Below are 12,817 nucleotides of genomic sequence, written 5' to 3'. Positions count from 1 at the left end.
AAAAACTGAAGGCTGATTCTAACTTTATCACAACAAAATACGCCATTGCAGAATTGTTAGTTTTATTTTTTCCTAGTACCTTGAAGGTTATCTTTCTTCAAAACTGAGCGCATGTGATAACTGGTAAGGCTAAAGCTGACAAAATTCCTCCCTTTTGGGGGATTCTATGTAACGCTTGAAGACTCTATCAATAAAAAAAAAATACACACAGAGGTGCCTGAAACAAACACGGACCACTTGATAAACAAAGAAGTAAAGTTAGCAGCAAAAACACCAGTCCAGATCCAATCTCCCTATAGTGAGATTTGGAGGAATCTCACTACAAGAAACAGTGAAAGTCCAAGGCATGAAAACGTTCCTCTGTTGGTCTTCTCTATTTTTCTCTTCTTCAAGAATTCAATATCAATTTGATTTTTAACGTACTATTAGCTTCTCCTTAAAGGATGAAAAAAATACATCGATTTTCACAGCAGGTAAAATCCACATATGCACGTACACACACACACACACACACACACACACACACACACACCCCTTTCTAGAAACTCCCAATTATTGAATGAAATGTAAGTAGTTAGGCTCCACTCTTGTTAATACGGATTTTGCAACCTCCTACTCCTGTAGTTTTTCAGATCCTGTAGAAACGAAACTGTACTGGAATAATTAAAAATTTTCAAATCTCAAGCTTACAAACTCCTACCATGAAACAGAGGGTATAAAAGCAACAGTCCATGAAATATTAGCATAAAAAAAATCTTTTCTCCAGAGGTCTACTGATAAACTCTGGCTTGCATAACCCCAATAGTGGAATGCGCTCTGTGGACACTTTGTCCTGCTGACGCTGTGAACCTTTTCCACTCCCAGCACCCCTTCTGGCCCTGCCCTTCCTGCTGTGAGGGAGTCTGGGGAAAACAGAAGTGGACAGCAATGTTTCTTATTGACTACAGAGGAAAAATAAGGAAAACAGTGGCGTTCTGAATGTCCCTGGCAAGTGACCATATGTAAGAAAAATGTTCAGTCTACCAAATACGGAAAGGACAGGCTGGAAAGGTTTTCATTTCCTGAAAGGGTTGACAGGGTGGCAGCAAAGGCAATGGCAGAGCACACTACTGTAACCTGCCCTTGGGAGATCTGACACAGGCTGTGTTTGAGACCTTTAGAGTCAGTTTTAGTAGTTCTCACCCACACTCCAGTCTTCAGTGCAGCGCTACCCAAACACTGCATTCATCACATTCAGTACAAATCTGACGATCTGTTCTACAACTTAAGAAAGAAACTTAAAAACGTAATACTTGCAACATACTCAGAATTTGTCAAGTAATCATGCAAATGTATCTGAACGGCTGCATTTTCCTCATGAACTGGGTGCATATACTACTACCTTAATGGCACACTTTGAATCTGAAATCTCTTGAATTTGAATGCATTAAAGGAAGACATTCAAAGAACTAAACCTGGTATTAACCAGGTTCTGGAAATCACTCATAAAGTTTTCCAAGTATTTTTTTTTTCCAAGCATAGTAATGGAAACAGTTCAGAATGACAACAAAAGGAGCTAGATGCACAAAGTGGCCACGGGTCACAAACATCTAGCAAATCCACAAAATGACAAACGTGAAAATTATTTTTTCCTTAAATTCCAAATCTATTTAGTCTAATTTAAAAATATTTTTACAGAGGTAAGACAGAGAAGTCTTTTTAAAGTAATTCTGTCCCACTAGGCAGTCAATGAGATAAATATTCTGATATCAATAACTTTCAAAAACAGTTATCTAAAGTCCCAGCCCACAGGTTTTGCTTTTTTTTTTTTTTTTTTAATGGTTGTAATTAGATAGATTCTGTTTTTCAAGTTCCTTTATCTTTGGTAATTTAGCTTTTCCTAGCCAAATTTTAGCAATGACCTGCTGAACTTTTAAATTCTGAAGCCAGGAAATGTGCTCTTAATGCCAGCTGCTCATTTGATCGATGCTCTGATCTATGGTGTCCGTTCTGTTTTGTCACCTCAACAGAATAATACTGCAAGATTTTTTTCAGTGAGGATCAGTTTAACACTTGGTTTCGGCTGTACTTTCAAATTAGCAATATAATCTATACGGATAACCGCCCGTGCAGAAACTCATTCCTGCACGCGTTTGGGAAAATGTTTTCTTTTGTAGCTTATTTGTCCTTAAGAAAAATAAACACATACATGAAGAACATGAATGGCTGTCACTAAATATAGCCTAAATATATGGAAACTCTTTTCCCTCTAGTTTTTAGAGGCATCACTTACTAGGTTATTTCTTCTATTCTTATGGTATAGCTGTTCAATTTATAACGACCTCCTCTGCAGTGCTTATGATCATGAAGACTTCATCCAGTCACAGGAAAAAAATTCTGACGTAGTTCAGTGTTCACTTATTCTTGTATGTAATATTGGGACAATTTATTTCCTTATTCCAGATAAATGCGTTTTCCTGGTCAGTCAAAATCAGGTGGTGGCATTTCTTTTCTACTTACAGTAACCAGTGTATCCCTTACCAAGTTTACGTTAAGTGTAGATAGATGCTTATGTGCATATACAGCAAGCCATCCGAAGTACAGCTTTTCGGCTGTGGTTGCCGATTGTAAGTTTAGAGGCTGCTACCTGAGGCAAAAAACAAACAAACCAACAAACCAACAAACTTGTCATAAGAAAGCAACTGGAAAATGACTGACCCCAGCCATATAAAATACATTCTTTTCCCCCTAATTTTGTAACATATACAGTTCTTCCCCAGGATACTACTGGTAATCAAAGCTATAAAAGATTAACTACATTCATTAGGGCATACTCAGAAGAAAGTTTCATATGACAGGCCAACAAGGAAACAGGACTGAAGTTTCGCTTTTCAAATGCAGCGGATGCTGTGCGTTCCTGCAACGCATCCGCGAGTCGCTTTCACACTGGGGAAACAGCTGGCAGAAACTCCCTGGTGGTAATCGTTCACGTAAAAAGCCTGCCTCAACAAGGAGGCCAGAAACGCATTTAAAGCTACCTATATTGCAAGTGTTAATTGGTTACATACAACATAAAAGATCTTCAAATTGATGCATGCATTTGAAGGAAAAATAAACAGAAATCAATGTACTATCAAGGTACTATCAAGTACCTTGACAGGTGCCCGTGCGTCAAGGTACTAATCAAGGTACTACCACTTAAAAGCCTCTCTTCATTTCAGATCAAACCAAATCAAGTCGCGCTCTCTCAACAGCCTTGCAAATCAGAAGTGGAAAAGATGTTGTCAAAAGCTCGTCTTGCAGATAAAGAAGAAGTAGGAGGCAGAGATGAAGAGTCTTGTTGCTACGATCAAAAGACTAAGGCCATGGAGCATCCTCTGAAGAATATTATTTTCAAGGAGTACATTACCAGTATACAGCTAACCACGTCTTGACCAAGGAAGTTAAATAAGAATAACACTAAACCAATAAAAATAAAATTCAAAATAGCCTTTAAATGAACAGACAAGTACAAGCAGTCTTTCTCCTCCTTTCTCCGTAAGAGGACAAAGTGTTCGTACATATCGGAATTCACTAGTGGTCACTACTACGTAAAAGAGACCTATTACAGTACTCCCCTAGAGTGAAAAGCAGTAGGTAGTACTGCTACTCCAGATTTTGTGGTGTGTAACTTGTTTAATTTTTGACAGAGTTTCCCTGCACTACAATATTTCTAAAATACCTTAGACCATTGACTAGGCATCCAGGTTTTGGATACATTTTAAATGAGATCAGTAATGACTCCCAGACTGGTGTGATTCTATTTAGGAATGGGTAAGATCTTGGAAATACTCATTCTTATGTTTTATTCTATATTAGAATGCAAAAAAGAAAGTTCATTAAAGTACAGTCTATACAGGTAAATTAAAAGGCCACACTGTTAAAGAAATGACTGCTGACCTGGACTGAAAAGCAAGATACCTGGATTCTGTTCCCAACTCCGGCAGAGTCGAGGCTTCAGGCAGATCTGTTATTTCACCTCTGATCGCTTGCCCACGGTAAAATTTATGACGTTTTGCTTATATTTGGTAACATAACAGTGCTATCTACCCCAGAAAAGCTTAAGCAAAGTAGTCCAAAGGCCTGCCCGGAAGGTGCTGTAGAGGTACACAGTTTCAAAACACTGTTAATTGCTAGGCATGAGGAAGACAAATATCATGACAAGTTGCAAGTCTGAACACCCTTCAGGATGGCTCAGGTTCCCAGAAGTACTTAAGAGCAATTCAGGCCGTTAAACCCGCAACTGATTTCCTGCAAACTCCTGATGAGTGCTGGTAGGAGCCACATATGCCCGTGCTTCATAAGCACATTATTTTACTTTAAACTCCCCTCGAGTTCCTTCCTTCAAACACCGACACCACTTCACATGCCGTGGGACATGCCAGCTGTGACCGAGCTAGACAGCTCAACACTCAACTGACGCAGAAACCCTGGCGGGAGCAAACACTGAGATGTCTGTGTCTGTGTCCCCTTGAGATGAAGAAGCTAGCCCTCAGCAAGTTTACTGTGCATCAGCAGAATCGAGCCGTGTAGAAAAAGCACTAGTATCTGACACTTTCTTTTAAAACACTGCTGCTGCTGCTGGGTCGTGTTTTAGTGCAAGAGTCAAAATATTAGAGCTCTCGCCCAGCAAGCGGAAGACCTGGCTTCAGTTCCCTGTTTTTGCTGAAGGGATTCTCAAAGGCATGACTCGCACCCCCCTTGTCTGTGAAACTGCCTCAAATGTTTCCGTTTGGGGTAATTTTAAATTAAAACTAAACAAAAGGCATTCCTCAACTTAAAAAGTTATACTAAAAAAAGAAAAAGTTTAATTAAAAAAAAAAAAAGCTGACACAAAGCATTTATTGTTTTTCATAATATTTTTAGCGATTTTCCAAGGTGTAAAATCACTGGCAATAACTTGTTAAATGCTACCGTGCCAAGAGATTGGAATACTGGGAAAAAAAAAAAAAAAGATTTTGACTGCAAAATACTATTTTTGCTCTAGTCATAATGACATCTCCTTTGGTTGAATTATAATACAACCTGGAGATGCTTAAAAAGTCTAAGACAAATAGTTACTTGGCTTAGAATTTGCCTCCAGTAAAAAAAAACTACTTACTAATACTAACTCCAGTCCTGTTCAGAGTCACTGCATCTCCCCAGCAGAGTGTTACAAACACGGGTAAGGGGCTTCCAACGCCCCCCCTTCCCCCAGCCTGTGTCACACCTTCTCGTGTTGTCTAACCTGCTATATTCTCAGCGTTGCTGTTGGAGAAGTTACGCTTTTTTGGCTGACCGTGCTGACACGCCATAAAGTAAAAACACCGTCTCCAGAGAGCAAAAGGGAAGGGAGGAGGGAATACAGGTTTCAGGTGAATGTACATAACCGGCTCTCCTTCGTTTCAGGATGCTAGCATTAGGATACCATAGCTTCCATTTGAAAAGCAATCTTTTCTACTGCTCTGTATGTGTAAATACATTGGAAAATAGGTAAAAGAGTTCTGTCTCTAAAAAAAGATCAGAACTTTTTAAGACAGTGATTCAAATAGTCAAAGCTGAGTCGTCCTTCAGATGTCTGTTCAAAATTTTCCCAAAGGCTCTTATTTCCTCACAATATTTAAGATGAGGGAAATGAAACAAATTGTTCTTCTACTGACAGTGAGAGAAACTACATCCTACGCTACATCCTTAATAATAAAGTAAGCGTGAAACCTTCCCATCCTCTGTTTTCTCCACTTCTTGCAATATAGCTGCATGGCGGGGGGGGGGGGGGGGAGGATGAGAAGGGTGCTGAGGGGGCTTTTTTTTTGGCTAAACACTATTGTGGAACAGTACTGAAACAAAAACACAGATAGGGATGGGCTATCATGCCATAGGTGATTTCTCCTCAGCTAAACAAAAAATATCTGTAAACATATAGTGAGAACTGCATGCTTTAAGGAAATCACAGCTTTCCAAATACAAACATGCTAATAAATGCATAAATCTCAAAGCGAATGAAGCATGAATTCAGGATGGCAGCAACAAGTCATTAGCTGACAAGAGACCCAAAGTTTCCTAAAAAAATTTTCGCAGTCCTACTTTAAGCAGCCCCTATCTATTTTTTCAGAAGGAAAGAAAGAAAATTCCACTGAAATACCAGCCATTTAGCAAATGCTATTATGGCAACACTCCAGTAACGTACTTCAATACCATTTTTACCAACTGCATTCTTTAAACTAGAATCCTCTAAAAAGCAACCCAACTCAGAGAAAGAATTACACAAAAGTAAAGGTAACTTTAAAAAAAAAAAAAAAAGGAAAAAAAATGTGGGTCCTGACACAAGTCTGCATAGGCAAATTCCTCCTAAACACATCTTGCTTCTTTTTTCTCATCAGTCTCATACACATTCCTATGTATTTCCCAGGTCAATTTTTAAGACCTGGGCATTCATCTGAATGCAGCAGTCCTGCACTGAAAAGATTTAGCTACGTCTGAAATACTATGCTCCTTTTTCCAGCAACAACAGCAGGCCTGAACAAAGCATGATTTTATCAAACATTGTCAGCTTTTACCCAATTATACTCTGGAAGAAGCCTGTTACCCAATAAATTTAAAACAACGTGAACGTTAAAGATGGAATAATCACTGGACGTCAAATTTATTGCTGGTGTGAGCCCTGCAGTGGATGCTCTTGGGTTATGGACCTGAGCTGGTTGATTGCAGGTGTATAAAGAAACAACCTCCTCCCATCTTGCTGATATTCAGAAAAGTACATTTCAGGATTTCCCTTAACTATCCTTACGTTGTACAATACTATTGCAAGGTGACTATTTAGCTGCCTCTTTTATCTATGGAATAATCAATAAAAGATTCCTTTAGGGAAACACCGCAAGGAAAAGGTATGTTTTTAACGTAGTGTTGTTAAAGCTGGCTGTGTAACTGCAGGAAATTTCTTATGAACAACAGGGGAAGAAGTATTGTTTCTCTCCATCTGAAGAGACAAAATTTATGTCTTAAGAGGGCGTGCAGTAAGAAAAATGATGCAGATGCTTTGCACCCTTCAAGAATCTGGCCTGCTGAAAATCAGAGGTTGAAAATACCTTTCAGGTTATTTGTCTCCCTTCCTCCCAGTGCAGAAGTACCCCTAAAACATCTCCAACTTTTATTACACTGATTTAGCTATAGTCAACAATGTCTCTGTTTCTTTTAAATCCAAGCATAAAGCTCTCAGACGAGAAGGCCCTGGGCTGGCAGAGAACTAAGAGGACGGGCTAAGGAGAGGCACAGGGCTCCCTCCCTTCAGCGGACAAGCGGCGCTGAGCGCGGGCTCCGCACAGCCCCACCACGCCTCTGAGCAAGACCGCTCACGCACGTCCCGTTTCAAACCCTACTAAAGGATCATTAATGACCTGTGTGGGTCTACATCGCAAATAAAAACGATAATTTCAAATGAGAGATACCACGGCGATAAGAGCTACGACATCACGTAGATGAGAAAACGCTGTCTCCGGCATAACTGTCTACTCACAGCCAGAGAAAGGAGGACGGTACCCTCTATCCATTAAGAATGACTTTCTTTGATAAAAAAGATAATTTTCACAGTCCACAGGTAGCTTCTACCACGCTATTCTTTAGGACAAGTACTAGTACATTTTTCTTCGTTTTCTCCTTCACTTACGATGTCCCTCTTCTGATCCTTTGGGGATATAACTCTGCTAGTACATTTTCATTTACTGCGCCCAGGTCAAGGACTGCCAAAACAAATATATTTTTTAAGCGAGCGTTACTCCATTTGCCAGTGCCGAAAGGTCAAGCGCACAAAATATACACACGTTTAGCTTTTGAAGGGACCCCAGCTTCTCGAACATCAATATTACTACCTGAGAAAGCTGCACTTGCTGCAACCACAAGAACCAAAACTGAAAGAAATAATATTTTCCCACACACGTATAACTTGTGCTTTCGACAGGACACTACCTAGAACCGGCATTCAGACGGCTCTGAACAGCCCATTAGGCTCCGATCACACAGTTACAGCCATGCACGGGCTCTGCTACGCCACAGCTGAGCCCTCGAGGAAGAAGAAAACCCTGTGAGGCTCTTCCCCACTCTAGTAAGCCAGCTCCAACTCATCGTTGTCAGGCCGCGCTGAGAGCAGAGCAGTGACAGCTAGCACAGGCTGTTGGCTGCGTTGCAGCCACTGCCGTGCCCAAGCTACCGCTACAAAACCACCACCTTCTCACATCTCATCCTGAGAAGTGCCAGGAGCAACGCAGGGCTGACAAGATGATGCTGAGTCCTTCCGGCCCAACCCTCTCTGTTGGTCTTCGTCCTACCGACCAAAGAGAGAGATACAAGACTGCTGCTTCACGGAGCGATTTCTGCCGCTGCTCTCCAGGTTAGCGCTTCAGTTCATGGTTATGCAAGCGCTGTCTGAAGGGGAGCCTTGAAAGCCCAGAAAAATGCCTGTGGTTCAGAGAAACCAACCCCCATCCTGGACCGCACACGGGACCGCACATTCCTAAGCGCATCGACATACCTCAGGATCCACGGGGAAGCCTTCTGCAGTTCATCCGCTGCCCACCAACCACAGAAGAGAGACTCCTGCTACAAGCAGGCCAACCCACCACCACTGCCTCCTGACTCCCTGTAGCAGCTACCCCTTAAAGCAGTGTGTCACTGCTCCATCTAAATCTACCTATCTATTTACACATTCAATGAAAAGCACTCCTTGGAGGCCTGAGGGACTTCAGACAAAGCGTTCTGGGGCCAGGAGAAGGGTGGGAGATTTTTTATTAGTAATGCCTGTAACCTGGAGAAGAAAAATGAGGTGTTTTTCCAGCTGCGGCATCACCCTGCCTGCTCATTCCCCAGCACAAGGTTCACATGCGAAAAACAAACACACACACACCCCCACAGAATGGGATAAACGTTAAAAATGGAAGACCTGTCATCAGGGTATGTTTCCCTCCCCCTCAGCCCTAATTAACAAGATTAGGCTGGCCTTGTGTGCGCGCGCTACTCCCATCCCCAAGGAGTGTGCGATCATAAACTTTGTTTGTGTGTACAGCCATCGCTTCTGCTGGCCACAAATTCTGAGGACAGAACTCAGCCCACTGCCAAATTAATTGTACAACACCGAGGCAGCGTGTCAAAACAAACAGACAAGCAAGCAAAAACACAGATCCAATTAAAAACAATGCAGAGGACTTCAAAATCACATGGACCCCCTCCAAGAAACGTGCAGAAATTAGCGATTAGATACACGGAGAAAGTATAAAATAAAGATAATTTTACCCAAGCACTATTAAGGGCACCCGAGTTCAGCTTTATTAGCACCAGGTCTAATGAACATACAATAAATTGTTTTTATCAGTTTACATCACTGTCAAAACTCCTATTTTTGCTAGTCAATCATCATATACTTAACATACAGAAACATAGCTTATGTGACTTTTTTTTATGTTACGGGGCTTTTTTTTTTTTTTTTAAACTATAATAATTTTTTCTTTTATAAAAATAGTGCCTAAAAGAAGACAATAGGACAGGGAAAGTTGACATCCTCAAGGACCTTAAAAAGCACAAGGTGAAAGTAGGATAAAACAACAGTATGGACCGTCACGTTGTCATTACTAACAGGGGTCAGCTCTGAATGAAGACCAACTCTCACATTTTAGAGTGCTGCTTTTCCCTGATCCAGCTGTACTGCTTCAAAGTCACGATTACATAGCCAAGTGATGCACCAGACCCTTCATGTTCATTAAATCATAGTGTCAAGATGCTGGGAAGACTGCACCCCACGTGGTGAAATATTAAAATTAATGTAGGCATTGTTTCTTGACATGATCCCCAGTTCTGTCTTTCACAATTAAAACCCATCACTGATGTCAAACGAGAAGATGCTTCAAACATTGTTGACTGTCTTTTAAGAAGTAATTACGCTGGTATCCTATGAGAGCCACTTGTGATACGCAGCTAAATGTATATAGCTCCACAGTGCCAAACAGTCTACAGTGCCTTTCAGATCTGACCTGTTTAGCATGGAATATTTTCTGTGCTTTACATAAAAATGGTGTGGGCTTTCCCGCTTATTAGCAAATTGGATTTTTGTAAATATCTTTAATTGCAAGCATTTCTGTATTCCCTGTGAATTACATACTCCCTCACAACTCAGCTACGTTTGTCAAACCTGTTCATACAAAAGAAAATAATCACAGACGTTAATAGTGTGTGTATCTGTTATAGGCAGTGCACCAATGCAGCTCTGATGCAGCAATCACAGTCTCTAAAAGGTTATAATAAAAAACAAGCAGATTTAAAAAAGCAAACCAACCCGGAATGACAGATTTGGGAAAGAGGAAGGGGGCAAAGGAAAGAAAGAAAGAGGAAGGGGGCAAAGGAAAGAAAGAGGAAACTCAATAGTTGTCCTTATTCGCTTCAGCTATCGGGAAGAGGAGAGCACTCAAGATCTTGGAGCTGTATGAAACACGTTCCAAATATCAAGATGATCAAAACGTCATTGCTGGCAAGTGTTTCACCATAATCTATTTTAGCCAGCACATTCTTCTAGAAACGCAAAGAGGCGAGGCCCATGGTGGTGTTATACATAGAGGAGAAGAGGGGATCAGAGCTTCCTTGTGTAAATATGACAGCTTGGTAGAAAATGTAACGTTGTGGAGGATTCTGCACAAGCTACGAAACAAGTAGGCCATAAGTACGCAAACGGTGCACCCTCTGAGAGCTTAAAGTAAAATCCTCCAGCCAACTATATGGTTTGTTTTTAAAGAGAGAGAGAAAAATCTGAACGTGTCATTTCAGAGTATTTACAAAAACGTCACGCTTGGGGCAGGTTCCTTTTCCTTTCAGACAGAATTACTGCATCATCCTCTTCCCCGGCGGAGCAAGCCAGCCAAACCTGAGCAGGCGGATTCCTTGGGACTCCGCAGCTCCAGGAGGGCAACAAGCCTTCGCACCAGGGCTGTCACCTTCCCTATATACTGGAGAGGGCAAAACAGGGAGAAATCAAACAACCACTGGCTAAAGTCATCCAGGTATACTAAAACAGTCTCTTGGAAGTCTTTTCAACAAGTTTTCCAAAAGGAAAGCAAAAGCGCTACGGAAGTTAAAGAAAGGTGAGGCACCCTGCCGGCTCTGCATATACAACCGTATAGGAGGCCGTTCCCAAGCTTATCTGTGGGGCTAGCTGAAATGTCTCATGCGTACAGTAGTCTCACTAAAAATGTTTTCCCATTAAACAGCAAGACAAAATTTCTTAAAGGGAAATCTCAATTCTGATGTGGAAAACAGATTTCTGTAAGAAATTCAAATAATACTTCAGGCCAAAAGCAAACAAGAAGTTAACGGATAAAGCAGGGAAAAAATAAAGGAGCTGCTCTTCCTTTTCACATGGCGCACAGCCCTTTAGCAGGGCTCTGGCAGCACTCCTGACAAAGGGTGGTAACTGTCGCCCGCAAGCTTTTGTGTGCACCACCAAAAATCAGTTTTGTTGTTTTGCACTGGTTTTGCAGCGACAAGATTTCTGTACCCTTCCCCCAAAGAGCATTTGCTATTGACAGCAGCAACAACAAAATGCTGAAAGCCCAGAATTAACGTTCACGAGAAACTCTTATCAGAGAGAATTTAACGTCTTTGTGTAACAAACCCTCGCTTAAGAGCAGCCAAGAACCATCTCCATATTCTCGGACTCTTCGCAGCGCAAGAGAGTGGAGGCGGGCTGTTCACTTGCTGTGGTGAAACCTGAAAACCTGCTCCAGATCTGTATCCCGCTTTCATGTAAGGAACACAGGAGGGAAGCACTTTAAAGAGACAAGTATAAAAATATTGCTGAATTGGATGTGGCATATTTCAAGGTTCAGTCAAATCTCTTTTCATTTTGGTATTAAAAAAAAAAAAAAAACCACAGAGAAATTCTCATAATCTCAAAATGAAAAAGTCAGCGTTATCATGTTCTAGATCATCTGCGACATTCAAAAATGCTGCAAATCTGAGATCCCATCAAAAGTTTCCTTAGTCCACGATCTTTTGAAAGTGCATTTTAACATTTAGCAGCAGCTCGATGTATCTGAACGCTTTATCTGTTTTGCTAAGTCAGTTGTTTTAAAATATAAATTCCAAGTACGCTTAGGGGATGATTTCAAATGTGGATAATGAGTTTGATTTTATGAAGCAAATCTTATTTATTTTTCCCCTCAGGAAATTATAATTTACCAAAACCCTACTTTAACCACAATCATACAAGTTGGTATTTACGAAGATGGTCATTAATTTTTCATACTGTCCGCGTCAACAGATTGTGCACTGATCACTGACAAGTTTGAGAGTAAATTTAACAGGCTTTCAGTTGGAGCAGAGACCTGCATTCCTTAATATCCAACACTACCATAGTTACAATCCGTATTTTCTCTAGTTTAAAAAGAACGCACCGCTCAGGACGGCACAAGGAAACACCGTTACTCAGCACCTCGTCCCTGGTTCGCGCCTGCCACGGAGCGCACTCTCACGTAACGCCCTAGTAAATCAAGTTTCTTCAGCAAGGGTTTTTCTGTGATGCACCTCCGGGAAGAACAGCGGCAGACTCGTGTTTTCCTGGAAAAGGAAAGGCCAGAGTATGCAAAAGCAAACAGACACATTTCACAGTCATGCCTGAATATGAGAGGCTAAAATCCACAGAGCCTATTCATTTGACAGCGTCTGGATCTTTTTTACACAAAGGTCAACTCCAAAGGAATCAACTTTATTATGCTGGCACAAAATTTGCCTCTATAATTCAACAAACTCTCTTTTTTTTTTTTTAACTAGTAAATGATCCCTTAGT

The 12,817-nt window shown here is 41.1% G+C and overlaps 1 protein-coding gene across 2 annotated transcripts in view; it reads right to left on the bottom strand.

Annotated features, from left to right (window-relative positions):
• The window catches only part of PCDH15 (protocadherin related 15), a 1,072,490-nt gene that overhangs the window by 498,257 nt on the left and 561,416 nt on the right, over window positions 1-12,817 (bottom strand). The window contains exon 1 of one of the 2 annotated variants that reach the window (XM_068951049.1): window positions 12,426-12,446. The exons of the other annotated variant lie outside the window; for it this stretch is intronic. The gene's annotated coding sequence lies outside the window, so the exon portion shown is untranslated. Of the gene's footprint in view, window positions 1-12,425; window positions 12,447-12,817 lie in introns of those variants that run through there. 2 annotated transcript variants of the gene reach the window in all.

The sequence above is a fragment of the Struthio camelus genome, chromosome 7, assembly GCF_040807025.1.
Source record: "Struthio camelus isolate bStrCam1 chromosome 7, bStrCam1.hap1, whole genome shotgun sequence".
Lineage (NCBI taxonomy): Eukaryota > Metazoa > Chordata > Aves > Struthioniformes > Struthionidae > Struthio > Struthio camelus.
This window is presented reverse-complemented; position numbering and strand designations above follow the sequence as displayed.